This window comes from Lagopus muta, chromosome 16 (assembly GCF_023343835.1).
Source record: "Lagopus muta isolate bLagMut1 chromosome 16, bLagMut1 primary, whole genome shotgun sequence".
Taxonomy (NCBI): Eukaryota; Metazoa; Chordata; class Aves; order Galliformes; family Phasianidae; genus Lagopus; species Lagopus muta.
The window spans coordinates 8,360,292-8,378,338 of record NC_064448.1 but is presented as its reverse complement, the minus strand read 5'-3'; positions in this window follow the sequence as shown (position 1 = coordinate 8,378,338).

Below are 18,047 nucleotides of genomic sequence, written 5' to 3'. Positions count from 1 at the left end.
CTTTGGGATATTGTGAGGGCTTGGAGGAGGAGGAGAACATGATGTTACTGTTCGTATCTGATCCTGGGAATCCCTTCAGGAGATGGGCCAGCAGGGCAGCTCACTGAAAGAGGCAGAGCCCCATGCACTGCTCTAAATCCCTCAGGAGCCAATGGGACCCATTGCACTTTGCTCTGGAAAATGTGTCCTCCATCAGGAGTCAAAACGTCTGTGGCTCAGAACTGACTGATGCACAAATTCTCACACAGGTCAGTAAGGTACACACGGAGCACTGGCCATTATTTTTACATACCGTATTTCCAATGCAATGCTTGGGCTCTACTGAGCATCTCAGACCAGATTCAGCTGTAAGTTGCTGCCACTGTGAAGATAAGGATGGTCCTTGAGAGCCAAGTGTGAATCACACCTATAAGGATTCAGGTTCCTCTCCAAATTCTGTTGTCACTCAGCTGCTGGTTGTTCCCAATCTGCACGCATCCCCAGGAAGCCTACAGAGTGACACGAACACCCATGAGTGATAGCTTTGCAGGCTGAGCCGCTGCCATTGACCTTGACACAATCGAGATGTTTCCAGGGCTGCACACACAGATGGAACATTTCCTTGACACAGACAGACCTTACATTACACAGAGTCCGGCAGGTCACTGTAAGTGCTTTGAATCAATAAGGCATCTCATGAGAGCCCGTGCAGCCCCTGAACTGGAACGAAATCTGATCTCAAAGCTCAATGTGTTGCAACAATTTTTCAACTGCATTGAAAACAAGGGGCTTCAGGGCAAGCAGTCGTCTCTCCTGAGGAAATAGCTAGAAAAGGATGAGGTTTGCGCAGGGCGTGTTCAGCATCTTCAAGCTATTATATGAAAAGACCATTTGGAAAAGATCAAAAGTAACAGTTGTGAATGGGGAGCGGCAACAAACATGATGCTGGTTTGTTGACCAACAGTGGTCAGAGCACAATGATAGCAGGACACGTTTGCTGGTTGTGGAGATTTCACATCTACTGCAGTTGTCACACTGCAGACCACGTGTCTTCATATGTGCTACTGAGCCGCCATCCTTGCCTTCCTCCAGACAAAGCCCCATCCCAAAGGCTCTGGTTCCAAACAGCCTGCCAGCACACCTATTTTTACTCATTTTGTCACTCCAGATTTCCTTCTTTGCAGATGGGTTTGTTACTGCCTCGGTTTTCATCTCCAGAGGAAAATTTTCTCCATTTTAACTTACTTAAAGTTAATTATTCTCTATTTTCTATTCTTCTATTCTTCTATCCTTTTCTATTCTTTATGCTTCTATTTTTATTGTAACACAGCTCCTTCTTTGGCTGTTGGAGAATGTAGCTAATATTGCTCAAAATCTTAGGTTTCCACCTGAAGGGAGGCTGAGCAGACCTTGTATCCTTCCCCAGGGGTGAGGAGAAGGCAATGTATTTTTACAGGAAAAACATGAACAGGAACTGTGCTGAACATTTTCAAACTGGCATTTAGCTAAGAACCAAACTGGATTAATCAGTGCTAATTCTGTAGATAAGAGCAGGAAGACCCTGGCTTGTGGCACTAGAAAGGGTTAAAACAAAGAGGAAAACTTACTAGAGCCAACTTCATCTGTCATAGGCAAGCTGATTACAATCAATAGACACTTAATGGTCTCTCAGAGTCCCAGCTGGGCAATCAGCAATAGCATTAAGCAAAGACGCGCTGTAAGCCCGCTTCTTCAGTGGAAGTGACAGAAGAGAGAAATAAGAAACCAAATTGTATTTTTAGATCCAAATTCTTTTCTCATTAATACTGCATGAATCCTGCTGCCACTGCTAAAAACTGAACACGTGTCACAGAGTTTTTCTTTTCTTTCTGCAATTTTCTTTTTTTTTTTTCAATTAAGATAAATTTTTTCTTGGTTTCAAACTGTAATAAAACCTGCTGAATTCAGGAGGTAAATGCAAGTGTCAGCAACAGAAAGAGTGGCTGTTGGAGTATTCCTTTAACAATGAAATAAACCAAAAATAATTATTTTGAATGCCCCGACTTCATCATGATTCAGATTTTCACTTTCTCACTCCTAAAATACAGCAGGCATTATTCCAGACTTTCTAAAATCATTAAAGTCGATAAAAATAATGGGAAAAAAAGGAATTTTTTCTGTATATCACTTATTTTGTTCATGTTATTATTACTGAATGAGAATATATTAATCTGAGATAAGTTCTCTGTTTCATTAAGTAAGTCTGACACTGCTGCATTAGGAATGACAGTATTATACAGTGGCTGTCTTTACAGTGAGCTCAGAACACTTTTCTTGGGAGCTGGAGTAACTCCACTGTCCTGCACAAATTTAGTTGATTGTCCTATTTTTTTCCCACAGTTTGTGACCTGCTATTGGGCAAGTTTTGACCCGCAATTTTGTATAAAATAAAGACTGAAAATGGGGATTATATTCCCAATAGTACACTTTAAACCTGCACTGCTACTGATTTTCTTATCTTTGATCTACAGCATAAAGTAATTTAAAATCTGTCCCAAGCAAGCTTAGTTTCAAAACATTTTAGCTATTGAACTGGTGGTGAGCTCTGAAAAGCAGGAACAACAACTCACCAGTAAATACCTAGTAAATCACTTTATCTGAAATAGCTGTCAGTGAGTTAGAGGCCGTGTTTCTCTGCAAAATCTCATCTAAGAAAGAGGTCTTTATAATGGCTTTATTAAATACCGTAGAAAACGGAAAGTCCTCCAAACTGACGGGCCACAAACAGACATTGGGTGCCAGGCCACTGATGCAGTTCTGTTTGACAGTATGGGTTGCTGCAATGCTTCTAGCCATTGCATTTCTCCTCTAAAACCCCTTTGCTTCCTCTGCCATAACGAGTTTTGCAAATAAGCATAAAAGATGGCACTGAAACAGCTTCTAACATATTGACTGTGTTAACCAGGTCTGCCTAGAAATGTTTTAGGTATGAAAGTGATATCAAAAGGAATCCTGAATGCTGCCCCCTTGCTCTTAATTGATTTACATATGAGTTTATATGACTCCAATTTGATAAACATTACATGAAATGCAGAAGGATTCATAGGAAAGGCTTTTACAGATCTCCATTTGCTCCTCATTTATCAGCAGAGTCAGAGATCAGACAGAAGCCCAGAAGGAGAGGCAGTGAAGGATCAGGAGATCCAGGGTCAGAAGTACTGAGCATCAGATCAAGTTTATAATTTCTGATGGGCTGTTCTTGAAGGTTTCTCTGCTTCCCAGTACAACAGACATGGGAAAACTGGAACAAGTCTGGCAAAGGGCAGCAAATATGATTGAGGTAGTGGAGCATCTCACTTATTAAAAGAGGCTGAGAGCTGGGGCTGCTTGTCATGGTGAAAAGAAGACTCCTGGGGGACTGGCCAGACACTGACCCAGCTTTCCCAGAGAGAACTGTGAGTCTTCCATCCTTGAAGATGCTAAAAACTCAACTGGATGTGGCCTTGGGCAACCTGCTTTGGGCAGGCCCGCTCTGAGCAGGGTCTGAGCTAGGCAATCCCCTGGCATCCCTTTCAACCTCACAATCTCATGATTCTGACATACAGTTGGGGTCTCAGCAGCAGCAAGTAGCCAGGTTACTTTGACTTATTCCATCTGAAAGGATGGATTGTAGCAAGACACTGAAGGCAGAAGATAGAAGTGCTTTTTGTTACGTTCTTGAGACTCCAGATCTACGTGATGGTACTGAAAATACGTTGATAAATTATCAGTTGTTCCTAACAGTTAAACACAGTGACAGCACGATAGAGAAGAATTTTCATTCTAGGCATGCTATGGGTGTCTGTATGCTAATAACAATAACCTTCATCTGGGTATAATTGCCATTATTAATACTAATGTAAATGAAACATTAATTCTTGTTAAGAGATTAAGCTACGAAATGGTTTCAGAGCAGAATTGCTACAATAAAAGCACTTGGGTTATTTCTTTGTAGCTCAAAGTCTCACAGAAGTACAGAAACATATCTTATGGCTTTACAAATCTGTGATAATTTCCTTCAACTTTTACTTTTATTGCCTTGTCATTAAATTCACATTGAGTTCTTAAAACAAAAATGTTTAAAACAGATGTGGCTATTAAAGTTACAATATGAATTTTACAACCCTAAATTTTATGACATTAAAAAAAAATTTCAGCCACCAAAGTCAGAGACAAGAACAGAAGCAGAAGGCAATTCTGAATGTGACAGATTTCTGTAATTACCAAAAACTTAAGCTAACATAACACACAAAGAATGTGCTGTGGAAGTCGGTGCTCAGAAAGAAAACAACTGAAAACAATCATGAATCACCAAAATTGAATAGCAAACAAACAAGAAAAACAGCAAAAGGGAAGGGTCTTATTAGTACTTTGGTTCTTTACAATTTTGCTCTGCGGATGTGCTGTACAGATCTAGCTAGTTTGCAGCCCAGCGATCTACACAACGGCTTTGAAGCAGCCCTAAGGCAAAGATTCATTCTACCAAAAACAATGATTTTCATTATGTTTTTGAGAAGAGATTACAGATCCATCTAAGCTTACTATCTAAAAGAATACAGCAGCTGACTTTTGTTTCACCAGAAGTCCCACTGTGTAGAGAAACAGATAGAAACATAGACATAGTCTCTTTATGTCTTAAAATAATTTGTATCAAGAGTAGGAATAATCCCTTGCAGCATATTATTCCACACGTCTTTTCTGATCGTTCACATGACTGGCTCCATGCTATTCCTCACTTCCTGGATTTGGGTTTGTGTGCCACCAACCCTCACCAGCATGCACATATTTCATTCGTTCCTTGTGAGCAGAAAACTTGTTGAATCTTTAGTGGGGTTGCACCATGGCTATCCCAAGTGTGAGAGGTAGAGAACTGACTTTAGATTTGCTTTTTATTTTCTCTTTCTCACAAGTTTCCATCAATTTTCCAGTATTATAGATCTCTAATGCTTTGATCCTCCTTGCAACTGTATTTTACTATTTTCCAAGGTGATTCATACCAATAATCGTTTGCTAAATTTAAAATCTACATATTTCAGATATTGTCTGGCCAACTATCTTACAAGAAAATGTCTATAATCTAGTTAAAAACCTGTCCTCTCTTTGTAGTTTAATCATAGTAGTAGTTCTTCATATATCAGATATGTAATCAATTTCAGCATTTAGAAGGTTTGAATCTCATGCTCAAGGAAACAAGATCCTAGATCAAAATAGCCTCCAGTGAGACCAAATCAACTCCCTGCATGCTGTCACTCCTTACATCAGAGAGAACATTGTGAAGTTTGCCTGTTGGGTTTCTGTGGGATATGTGTTTGAAAAGAGTGGTACCACCTGTCTAATTCATACAATCAAGTGGCTGTATTTATTTTCAGTGTTTAATTGGATCAGTGTTTTTCTTTGCTCTGGTCTCTGCTGGCTGTATCTGAAGAGCAGCAGACAAATCCTCGCACCATTCTGCTCCAGCTCTCCTGGAGGACTTCTGCTTCTGTTTCACTGAGGACTGACTTTCCAGCCTTGTGCTGGTTTTTGATTTCACTGCTTTTTCTCTCATGCACTTCACAGTCTTACTTCAGTAACAACTCGTGCTTGCTGTTCCCACAGTATCAAGCTCATCTTAGAGAATGCAGCCCTGTCATTCAGCCACATTATTACGTACACTGTTGGCTGCAGCAGAGCAAACCCTTTGCCTCTTGTCTTTCGGCTGCCTCAAGCTACAGCTCCTCTTCACCAGAGGCCACATTACCTCACGGCTTCGGCAGCCCGTCCTGTGATCTTCCCCCTTCCCTTGGGACTGATCTCAGTGCTGGCCAGGTAACTTTCCATATTAGCAGCTAATCTCTCTGTTCCCATATGGCTGGGGTCAGTCATCATTTCCATGACTTATTTGTTTCAATATCCGTATAAAGTGAGGAAGTCCTTGGCATCAAGTAGCTTTAAATGATGTCAGGGGTCAGCAGAGTCTTTGTTCCTGCACCGTAAATGTTCCCCCATGCCTGCTCTCACATCCCAGCACTGCCCTGTAGCAAACAAGGGGGTAGCACAGGTGTCCTTCCTTCTCATTTAATTTATTGCAGACTTTATTATATTCATGGCAGTTCAGTTAAAAATAACATGTTCCTTTTTCTATCAGCCAAGCTATAGGTGCTTGAGAAACCTGTAAGCTGGGAGGGCACTTTGTAGGGTTTGCTGATAAAATACAGCCTGTGCCTTCAGCATCACAGTGTCAGCAAATCTTAAATGTGTCTCAAAATTTATATCAGCCATGAAGGGGCACAGAGGCAAAAAAGGGGAAAATAGATATCTAATAGGATCTTATAATAAACCGGTGATCTGAGTTGACCAAAAGCAGAAGCTCAACTTCATAACAGAGCGTATTCATCTCTGTCTGATGGCTGTCAGTCCATTTTGCTCAGGCCTATTGAACTTTGTTTATTTTAAACTTATGTTCCTAAAATCCTTCCCTCATTGCTGCGATTGGTGTAAGATCTACTCACAAGGATGCCTTTACAAATCAGGAGTATACATGTCAGCAGCTTGGCTCCTCTGTCATCTGGATATGTTTGGAGTAGGACTGGATATTTCTTTGATTAATGTTAATGCTTGATTAGGATGCTAATACTAATCATGGGTAGAAGCAAGCCATCACATAGGAGAAAGCATTATTTGATACAATTAGATACTGACAAAAGAACACAATCTAACAGGCTTCTTAATACTTTTTGTAAGTTATTGTAGCTAATCTATATGCAACTTGGATGCTATAGCATAACACTAGTATTACTAAAAAAGTCAGAAATCTCTCTTTTGTTAAGAGGTTTCAACGAGATGATCTTTGAGGTCCCTTCCAATCCAAGCCCTTCTGATTCGACGTTATATGAAGTCACATATACGCTGAAAATCTTAAATAGCCTCTGGACATCTACAAGTCTAGCTATAGCATGCAGCTTCAGAGAAAGTATTTCTTCCTTGAAAGTACCACCATCAGCTCCCATTCACAAATAGTTTGGACATGATATAGCAGTGACACTGCTTCAAATGACACATCCCCCAAATTTTGCAGATGTGCTACATAACTGGCTGCTACCCAAGAAGCAATACACTCTGCTTGGAGCAGTGAAAATAGCTCCAAAAAATAGTCGAGAAATCCAGAGTGCCTCCTCCCTAGAGCTGCAGAAAGCACTGATCTGCACATTTTCATCTACAACAAGAAAAGACAGGGCATCATCTACAGTAATACCAGCTGGAGAATCCTCCAGTGCTTGCTTTTATGTTTGGAGAAGAAGACATATTGGAATAAATTCCATCTGTTCTTTCAGTTCAAGAGGAAACTGAGGCTCTTCTGGTCACAGGACTATGGTCTGTGAAAGTTCTTCATTGCATTAGGCAGATCAAAAAGCATTGCCACTTAGATCCCAACATCCTCACCAACATAGGTGATGGCTCTGAAGCTTAGGAATATGGTGGAGATAGCAATCTCACACATCTTTCAATGAGAAGTTCTTGCCCCATCCCTTTCTTAGTAAGAAAATGAAGCTCAGTTCTGTCTGGGTCTTTTGCCTAGCTCTATATTTTGCTTAGCTCTAACTCATGAAATTCAATAATGCTAGTCTGCAAATAGTCACTGGAGACTTGAGGAAGCTGAGCAGCTATCTTCTCTATTTAGTTGTAAAAGGGAGCTAATAACATGATTGACTATTGCAGCATTAATGCAAAGATGATGTAATTGACTTTAGGAAGCATTCAGATATGATGGTGCTGCCACTGCGGAAATGTACACAAGTAAATTAAGTTTATATTCCAGCAGCATTTGAATAATGTGCAGTACAAAACATTTGGGACCTCGTATTAAAAAGGGATATAACAATTCCGAATAGCCAGTGAGCATGCAGTGCATGAGGCATTACAGTGTAATACAATTATGATTTAAGTGAATCAAGTAAATAAAAAAGAGGGTTCAATTAAACTTACAATCTTTACTCTCCACTGTTGCATTTTCTGAGTTCTTCATCTTTAATTAACTATTTCAACATAATTTGTGAAGTGTAAATTAAGTTTTGTGTGTACTTTAATAACTTAAGTGAACGTGCATGCAGGTACTACTAGATAGTGTCTGTTATCCTAAAACTTTTATCAAAGCTATATTAGAACACATCAGAGAAAGTGGAGGTACATTGTGAAATGCAGGGAAAAACATGCATCCATTTCTTGCAACAGCAGTGGTTTTGAGAAACACCTTTAGGCCTCAGCTCTGCTTCAAAATTCACATTGAACAGCTCTCGAGTTTTACTCAGCTTCCATGGTTTAAATGCGCTCATATAAAATGCATGCAGGAAAACTTGATAGTGTATGAAACTAATCTGGTTTCATGTTCTGTCATGGCCTCCAAGCATCACTCTGCAGAAAGATTTGTGTACCTATGGTCCATTCTTGTGTTGCACCACTGAGCAAAGGCTGGGAGTTTAGACACACAATGATTTGGTTACGACAATTTAAGCCAAGCTTAACCTATGGATTTGGGCCTTGTATTCTGCAGCTGAGTGATAATCAGAGTAGACACCCTCTCATACAAGAATTGGAAAACACTCTCAGAAGACCTTGAGAAATGAAATACAAAACAGTAAATGGTGTCTTTCTCAAATCATCTCCAATATGGAATTAACACCGCAGTGCACCAGAAATCAAAACTGCCTGCATAAAGATTGTCAGTCTGATTTGGGATAAGGCCTTCCTGGAGTATTTAGTCTCTCTTAGAATCCCTTCATATATCAAAATGTATGCATGTTAGAAGTAAATACAGTTTAATTAGAGTCCAGCTGGTAACTTGTTTGTTGTGTATTGTATGTGAGTTATTTCAGACCTGTATCTTCATCTCACTGTAGGTTCTGTAGGTCTAAGTCAGACCTTATCAATAATCGCAATACCCCACTCTCTTAACAAGTTTAAGCAGGTGAATTTAGTGACCTTGGATATGAATAGCAGAATCTTCAGTTTGTTCATTCTCCATTGTTTTGACTCGTTCAGGCTAACAGAAGTAAAACTCAGTAAAAACTTATTTTTGGCACGAGAAGCAGTGGGTCTGACCGAATACAGGAAAACAGTGGATTGACTAAAAGAGTTCCATTAATACATGGTCATTTTGAATGTTGAACTTCACTTTCAGCCAAAGAACATGCTAAAGAAAATAAAGCTTGAATATATTGTTTCCACATTTGCAAACCACTAACATAAGAATATTTTTGAGCATCCTAAATATTCAGCATTTTTGGCTATGATTTTATCTCAGTCACCATCTCCAATGCCAGGTTTATTTTTAAAGGGCAGCCCAGTTCCTGCTCCTTCAGGTTTAAGCAGACAGCTGTTTTGTTTTGCTCTTCCCATGCTATGAAAAATCTGTCATTTGGTATTTAATTCTAGCACCTAAGTGGCTCTCCTGAGACAGCAGAGGAGCCTCTGACAAATATGAACCCATCAAGATCCCCAAGTAGGTTTAAAAAAACCCAAAGTGAAGGCTAAAGCAAAACAGCAGGTCAGGAAGCTCAAAGGCTTGTAGCATTGATTTCTTTGGCACAAAAAACACTGCGTTAGTCCAGTCCATACTCTGGTTTAAATGGAATTATCCTGAGGTAAAAATAAAGGAATGTGGTGGTGAATTAAGCTCATTGTCTAGATTTAATACAAAGCTGAGATGAAGACGTGGGGCTGCTTGTGATGCAAGGTGTAAATGAACAACACGCGTGAGCAAGGTTTGATCTGTTCCTTATGGTGCTCACTAAACTTTATGTCAGGTATTCGTCAGCTCCCAAGGCCACTCAGGACTCATCTGTTTTGTAATAAAAAGATTTGGCTGCTACATTAGGATCTTACAAAACAATTGGAGCCAAATGGCATGGTAAGGCTCCACCATTTCTCTGCTGGAATCTGGAAGAAGCTACATCTAATTGAGAGTGGTTAGAGCTTGTATTTGTCAGTGTGTACTTCAGACAATTTACTGTCTTTTCATATAACCCTTTCACGTGGCTGCCCAACACTGCTTCTCATTTTTTCACCCTTTGTGAAGGTTTAAGGGCTGGAAGTCTGCTGCTGCTGCTTCCCCTATCCTTCCTATCCAAAGCAAGAGCTGTTACCCTGCCCTAAATGATCTGTAAAAAGCAGGGGTTGGCTGACCAGTCACACAGACAGCCATATTTCAGGCAGGGAGAGGCTACATGGAGATACCAGGAAGAGGAAAGGACACAGGGTGCTGAGAGAGACAGGAAGATCAGCAGCTCATCCATCTTGCACCTAACACGGCTTTCAGCAAATATCACCCCATTGTGCTTTATCTCCTGCAGATAACTGATGGCAGGTGACTTAGCCTGACTTCAGGCCACTTCAGAATGAATGAGGAGAGGCTCAGGACCACAACATCATTTACAAGAGCACCGAGTACATCGGGCAACAGTGTGAGCCAGGAGCATCAGACCTTCTGCGTGTCCTGGACTTGTAGGAATTTGTACTTGTAGGAGCAAGGTCTGTCAGTTAGACTCACACTTCTGTGAGCTTTCATGCGCATGAACCACTTTTGAAGAGGGATTCGTAAGACAGATAGGGATGAGACCAACTATCTGCTGGAATATGCAGTGTTTTTGCCCAAGTGTTGTGACATCTGAAGTTCTCCTTAAAGAAACACTTTTAATATCGTGTCAGTAGATGATGAGATATGATCTAATTTGAAATACAAGTATACTGAAAATGACAGTTAGGAGGATGATCTAAACCCTTAAAGGCTGAAAGAGCACATCAGTGCTGCTTCAGGCACCAGCTCACGTTTTCTTATATACAAGGATCCTCCTTATGATGCTGGAGCTGCAGCTGGGGCATAAATGAGACTCCCAGAGGTGCAAGTGGCACTTCTCAAGGCTGCTGCCTGCCCTTACAGGATACCTCTTCTGGAGATTTCCATATCTCGCTACAATCTGGCTGAGTTTTAAACAGAAACTTAGCTGCAAAGGGGCTTCTCACTGTGTTTCACAATACTTGGCACTGACTGCTCCAACAGTGAGCACACACACCCTAAGAAAAACACAAGTTCAGCCATAATTTCCTGTCTTTCTGTTTCTGCTTTTCAGGGTTATGCATACCATTACCTAGAACTTAGCAGTGTTGTGAAAGACACTAACCAAGCGTAATGACTTTGGGAATTCGTCTCACTTTAAAAACCTTCCACTTCCTGTTATTTTATAGGCACCAGAAGCAAAAATTCTTCAAATAGACAGCAGCAGTGTGATATGTCTTTGAGTTCCCATTGTCAAATGCAGGAGGCATTTGCTGGGTAGCTCTCAAAGCCTGCATGCCACAAGATTTAACCAGAGAAATTCAAGTTCATGCCCTCTTCTGCATGAGGTATATTCCCCAATAGGGCCAGGCAAACCTCCAGAGAAAACTCATCACTGCTGTGAAGCAAAAGTAAGATGCCAAATGCTTTAATGCTGGAAATGTCCCCACACTCCTTCCTCCTGGGCTTCCTGGTGGCTTCTGGCCACAGCCCTTGCTTGGGCATTTACAAAGCATGGGGCGCTGCAGTGGGGCACCAGTTCTTCTTTCAGTATTGCCTGTTTGGCAGCAGCCCAGGCAAAGCCCCTTGGTGAGTCTTCCAGAAACTCTGAAAGATCCCCCATAATTGACAAAAATTGTAATAAATATTCTTAGTTTTATGTTCTTCTGTTAGACAAATAGCTTTCATTTGGATATATCTGTTTAATTAAGAGACAGGCTTATTTGAAAAGCCCATTGTATTCCACAAATAATGCTAATGTTACACCAGTCCAACTAGAAAAACTATCAACTACAAAGGCAGAGAAGAGAGAGATTCTGTTATTTTTGCTCAACTAAACCAGCACTTCTCTAAAAATGGCCCCCTGGAAACTGACAGCTAATGAATGAGAAAAGTATAAGCAGTAAAATAATACCCAAATAATATGAAAATCTCTTCGGCAACAATAAAAATGAATGTCAAGATTGATAACGTTCAATGCCAATAATGAGCAAAGTATGCTTCTTTTTAAAGGGAAAACATCTGCTCTTTTATTTTTTCCTGAACACTGTGACTATAGTTGGCTTTGCCTGGGTAGGCAGAAAAGGTTTCATTGCTCTGGTAATGCCTTCATTTTCCTGCTGACCCCTTGGATCATTTAATTGAGCTCCTTTTAAAGCCAGCATGTAGGTAAACTGCATGCATAATTAGCCAGCTGGGTTCCTTGCCAAGAGTGTGTCATTTAGTATCTGTGAGTGCCAACAGGGTCAGGCATGACACATGGTGCATTTCTGAAAAGCAAACAACCTTAAGGTCTTGTCCATAAAACATGGAACAAGTTTCAGGACTGTATTGGGCTCTTTCAGCAGTTTCTCATGCATGACCAGAGGTGTGGATTTTATGTGCAACTCATAAAGAAAACTCTCCAATTTGCACGCCACAAGCACTAGCAGGTGATGGCTTAGAGTAGCAGAGGAGGTGAAAAAAGTTTGGCAAAGACATTAAACTGCGTGTGCATGTAAAGAATACACTTTTCCATTTAGTGCAGGCATCAACTGCCATGTGATGACTTAAGTAACTAAACAGCAGGTTTGAAACCTGGTCAGCTTCATAACCCAGCAGGACTGCCTCAGTCCTTTGGGAAATCAAATTTTAGCAGTCTGCTTAGAAGTGCATTTTTATTTGCATGAAGTGCTCCAGGAGGATGCACCTTTTGCTGTCAGTGCAACAGCAGCAATTTGCACAAGCATCAGAGTTAATGGTGCCCTGGCCATGAGGTTGCTGGCACAAGATCCTGCATGGATTTTGTAGAAGGGTGTGTGTAAATGAACTCCAGGCATCTCTGCAGCCACTTGAAAAGCACTCGTAGTAACAGAGCTGCAGAACGTGTTTCTCCCTTTCCTGGAAATTATCAGTCACTATAGGGTCTGAAGCAATGACACACACTGAGATTTATCTGAAACTGCTGAATACAGAGACTGTTTCCTGACCACAGTAGAATAATTTAATGCATTGTTGTTACTCTAGCACTTCCATCATGTCACTCTTAATCCAAATATCTGCCTTTCCCTTAGTTCATTTCCTTCCAAAATCCATATGAGACCCATGTACGTGATAAAGTGTTACCTGCCTGTGCACAGTGAGAAGCCATCAGACATGGGCTGCTTCAAGGGCTTCCATTCCCGTCGGTTCATAGGAGCATAAAATCAGTAAGGTTGGAAAAGACCTCTAAGACCATCTACTCCAGCCATCCACTACCACTACTGTTGCCCACTAAACCATGTTCCTTAGTACCATATCTGCTCTGGGCTAGCTGTGCCTGCCCCCCCAAGGGCTGTCTGCTCCATGCAGGCAATTGCCAAGTCCATTGTAGTTAAACACTCGTTCTGATAGGAAGGACTCACACTTCATGCGAGAAATAGAGCACACAAAGCACTCTGAAGGATGGTAATTAAGAACGATGGTGATATTCATACCCCAGCTGTGACAGATGCAAAGCCAAGCCCCTGATGGGGATCTCAGGGCAGTTCTGTACTCCCTGGGCACCCAGACAGCACCTCTCACTGCCTCACAGGATCTGTAAAAACATACACCAAATACCTGGGCACTGCCAAAGAATGCAGGCAGATGGGGAGCAGGGGATGTTTACAGGATGTCAGTATCCCAGGACACCCACACTACCACTCATAGCTGACACTTCCTCACTGCAGACACACTGGCCAATGCTTTTATTTGCAGAACTACTGGCAAACTTGCAGGTTCAAATTTTATAGCTGCCAGATCTGCTAAATCTGCTTTCTTTATATTTCTTAATATTTGAATCTTTTAGAATCTCACATCCAAGTTTTCTGCACAGGGATAGTTGGTTACTCCCAGCGTGCTTGTTTATGTGAGGTATGTGGAAATGCTGATCAGTTTATCAGTTCCAGAAGCTGGAGATTATGAAGAACATTGGGTGCTATGAGACTCTCAGCACTCACAAGTTTTTGATGTTTTGAGCAGCGGAGTTTTCACCACATCCACTGGAGACCACTCCACAACAGGTCCCTGTGTACTCCTGTTGCTGTTACTCAGCAGTTTTGTATTTTCCCTACAGAACCACTCCTTTCGTATCATTCTTGACATCCCACCCAGAGGAAAACCAAAGTATGGAGATTTCTCAATTCTCCATAGCACACAGGGTTATGAGATTAATATGTTTATGTGGTCCACTTAAGATTATCACATGATTGTCTTCAGGAAATGAAAGGGGCCAATTTTTCACATTTTCAAGCATATACCAATAATTATTTAAATTAAAAAATAAAATTAAAAAAACATAACTCTCCAATCTTCTTGTTTAACAAAGAAGATATTGTTTGGAAGATAGAAAATAAATTAATTTTCTACTATGACCTCATTAAAATTGGATTTAAGTTTCAACCCAAAAGAATTGTAGAACAACACCAGTCTCTTGCCCTTGAATCTCCATCTATTGAAGCTGCTCTATTAATTACGCTCCCTGCCAGAAAGCATATTTTGACTGGCCTGTGAGCTGAGCAGACAGTCTCTCCCCAGAAGCTTACATGAGGGCCATTTCCTTGTTCATTTCATCTTAGCAAAGAGGGTGTTTCCAACCATATCATTTTAAATCAAAGTGCTCTTGACTCAGACACGATTGTTCACATTGATGGACAGATGGGGATTTGATCCCAACCCAAAGAAACAAAAGAGTGAAAAGGGCAGTGCCTCTCTTATCTGCAGTGAATGAACAAGATAAGCCATAACCTGTTTTCTTCTCACCATACAACAAATCCAGTGTGTGCTCTCAGCGCTGCCATAGATTCTCATCTTGTAATTTTTAGAGCAAGGCATATACAGCCTGAGGGAACAAATTACTCTTCTGTATTCAGCATGCTTCAGTGCCTTCAGAGGGCTGTGCTTGAGAAATACACTTATTTGCTCAGCAGAAAAAGCCTTAGAAAACAAAGGAGAGGGCTTTCTGTGATGAAAGTCAAGTTCATCCCAAAATCAACAAAAGGAAGCAGTTTGGGAAGCTGGACATGCTCTGGTGGAAAATTGTCAGGACTCAAGCTTATTTTCAAAGTGGCACTGTGGATTGAAATGTTTTTGTGCACTATCTCGAAGTACTGCTGTCTGAAAGGAGTTGAAATCAGCAGGACTCGGCACCATGCACGTGAATTTTACCATTGGGAACCTGAGCAGAGAACAGAGAAGCTCTTCTCTTCCCACTTCTGTCTGTTAAAATCTCAGCTCTTTGAAAAGGCACTATTCTCTCATGTGAGCGTACAGGAGAATGAAATCTCAAATGCTACTGAAACAGAAACACCAACCATAGATGTGGGTCTCTACGAATGAGACAGAGAAGCTTACTGTCTGATACCCTCCTGCAGCTGTGTCAACTGCCTGTGCAATAAATCACAAGAGTGTAGGCTTCTGCTTCATCGCAAAACAGTGACATTAGTTTAATAATCATGCGATTTTTCAAGTTATGAATGCTGAGAGATTTGAGAATTCTACTCAATACGCACTGAGTTCTGAGGATTCTGAGCTATAAAAGCAGTGAAACTGGAAAGTTACCCTACCATTAAAAAAAAAGAGGGAAAAGGGAAAGAAAGAAAACAGATTTTTGTGTAATAGCCTCTCTTCTGAAACAAAAAAGAAACCCACAAACAATAAATTTATTTTTACAGAGCTAGGAAATGGGCCTCTTTTTATATTGAACATTTGAAAAATCACATCAAATGCTCCATTTGAATTTACTTTTCCCCATGCATTTGCTACATAAAGATCTCTGTAGAAGTGGAAATGCCAAACACAGAAAATGTTTGTATTTCTCTGACTGCAGCACTTCACTAAGCAGCCTGTCGTACTTTTTTGCAATAAAGCACTTTTCAGTGTTACTCTTTTTGAGGAAACTTACATGCAATTGTCTTTGCAATAACTTTTTTTTAGGAAAAGTCAAATTACAAAACAGATCCTTCTGGATGTTAATAATAAAATTGCTTTACCTGGAGAGTGTAAATGGTATTTATCTTCCCCCTCTCTTTGTTGAAAATATCTGATTTGAACGCTATTTGGGGGTAAGGAATCTTCTCTTTTTATACAATTGAAATATTCCTATGCATGTAATTCCCACATTCAGAAGTCCAAACTACAGTTTAGTTTTTGATGTGTTTGTCTGTCAAGCCAAGTACGCAGAAACATATACAGACATTAAGTGTTATTTTAACATACCTACAGTTGCATACACAACACCGATCCTTTCATTTGTCAGACAAGTGCAATGTTTTGCAATTCTGAAAATCTAATTCACATCCAAATTCCACCATTTCCTTACTAACAATTGTAACAACAAAACAAAACAAAACAAAAAAAGTTTATTTATACAGTGCCAATTTACAAAGCCTCAAAAACAAACAAAAAGAAAAGATTATATGCACTCCCTGCAATTAATTTGATTGTGTCTGGTCTGGAAGTAAATTCCCCTGATACTCCAGTTTTATGATGGTGTGATGTAGTGGTAAATCTGGGCCATACTGATGATCTAAATCAGAATAACCGGCATGTTTTTCATTTCAGAAGCAAAGAAAGTTTGCCAGTTTCAGCACTTCCTGGCCGCCAAGAACATTTACTGAAAATCAGTGGTCTGTCCAAAATCTAATGTGAGCAGGAGTCATAGTGCAGCTGTTCAGAATCTATACTGTTTCCTAGGCAAAGTTTCTAAGCCCTTTCAGTCCTTTAGTGTAATAAAAATGATTAATAGCCTTGAACACTGTGAACCAAGTGTTTTGAAGTGTAACCTGCTACTTGTAATGTACTCAGTATTTCTGGTCTGTATTGTAGGGGCATACAGGGCCTCTGGAAGCTGATGTTAAAACTGGCAGCCCTTGAAATGAATGAGGAAAGGCCCATGAATTCTGATGGCAAAATCATTTTCACCCAAACAGAGGCATTATTTTCTATCAGTTCATACAGGCAAAACATAAGTGAGAGTAAATACATATAAATAGATATTTAGAAAAATAGGGGAGCAATACAGATATCACAAACCAGCAAATGATCCATCTCGCTCATTACGAGAACTTGCTGTAAAAAGGATCTCAACTTGTGGAGAAGTGCCAGTTCTTCTCAGAGACTGCATACACCACAGGGAGCCTTAGAAGCCCAATATAACAAGTTTTTCCACATGGACTTTCTCATGTGGACTTGACAATCTTTGTAGATCCCCTTCAAAGGAACTACTCTATACTTCTGCCCCTTTCAGGTAAAGTCTCAGCTGTAAGTATGACCCTTAGAGCTGGTTTGCTTGATGTCAAGAGTCTGTAGATTCACTCAGACTACAGTATCCAATGAACCACAATAAAATGCTGGTGACAAGACACTGGTTACCTGATGTGGGCAATGGCACAGGTTCTGCTGGGTGTCTGGTTTGCACAAAGCCAGCCTCCAGCTGCTGTGCACCTGGTCCCCAGCTCTGTGCTCAGAGGCTGCAGTTGTGCAAACCTTTCTGAGGAGTTGGACTCACACCTAAGTTGCCAGTGAGCTCCTCATTTGACCCAGCTTGTTTTCTCATGCTCCATACCAAACTCGAATAAACAAACTGAAGAAGTTGCAAGTCACCTTTTTCCAACTATTGGTACAGACCTGAATTTACCAAGAAGCCTTAATTGCTCTGAGCAGCCATATGGAACCCCCTGGCCCAACTCAGCTCCAGAACCCCCATCTAATTCCTAGACTGTGGATGCCTGTCCAGCCTGTCTCTTGGGTAGGTATAGATCTAGATCATTTCCAGTCTTCTCCCTGATCCCTTCTGGTTTTGCTCCTGATAAGGCTCCCTGTAAGGTCCCTGGAGCTGATTCCTCATCCCTTGTGTCTGGGACACTTCAATGGGCTCCACTACTAATACCTGTCACTGCCTGTGCTGGGTCACACTTGGTTCCTGGATCATCTGTCCTTAGGAAGTTGTTGGCATTCACTGATCCCTGAAATACATGGGCCATAGTCATAATGTGGGGGTAAGTGGAAAGCCATCAACAAA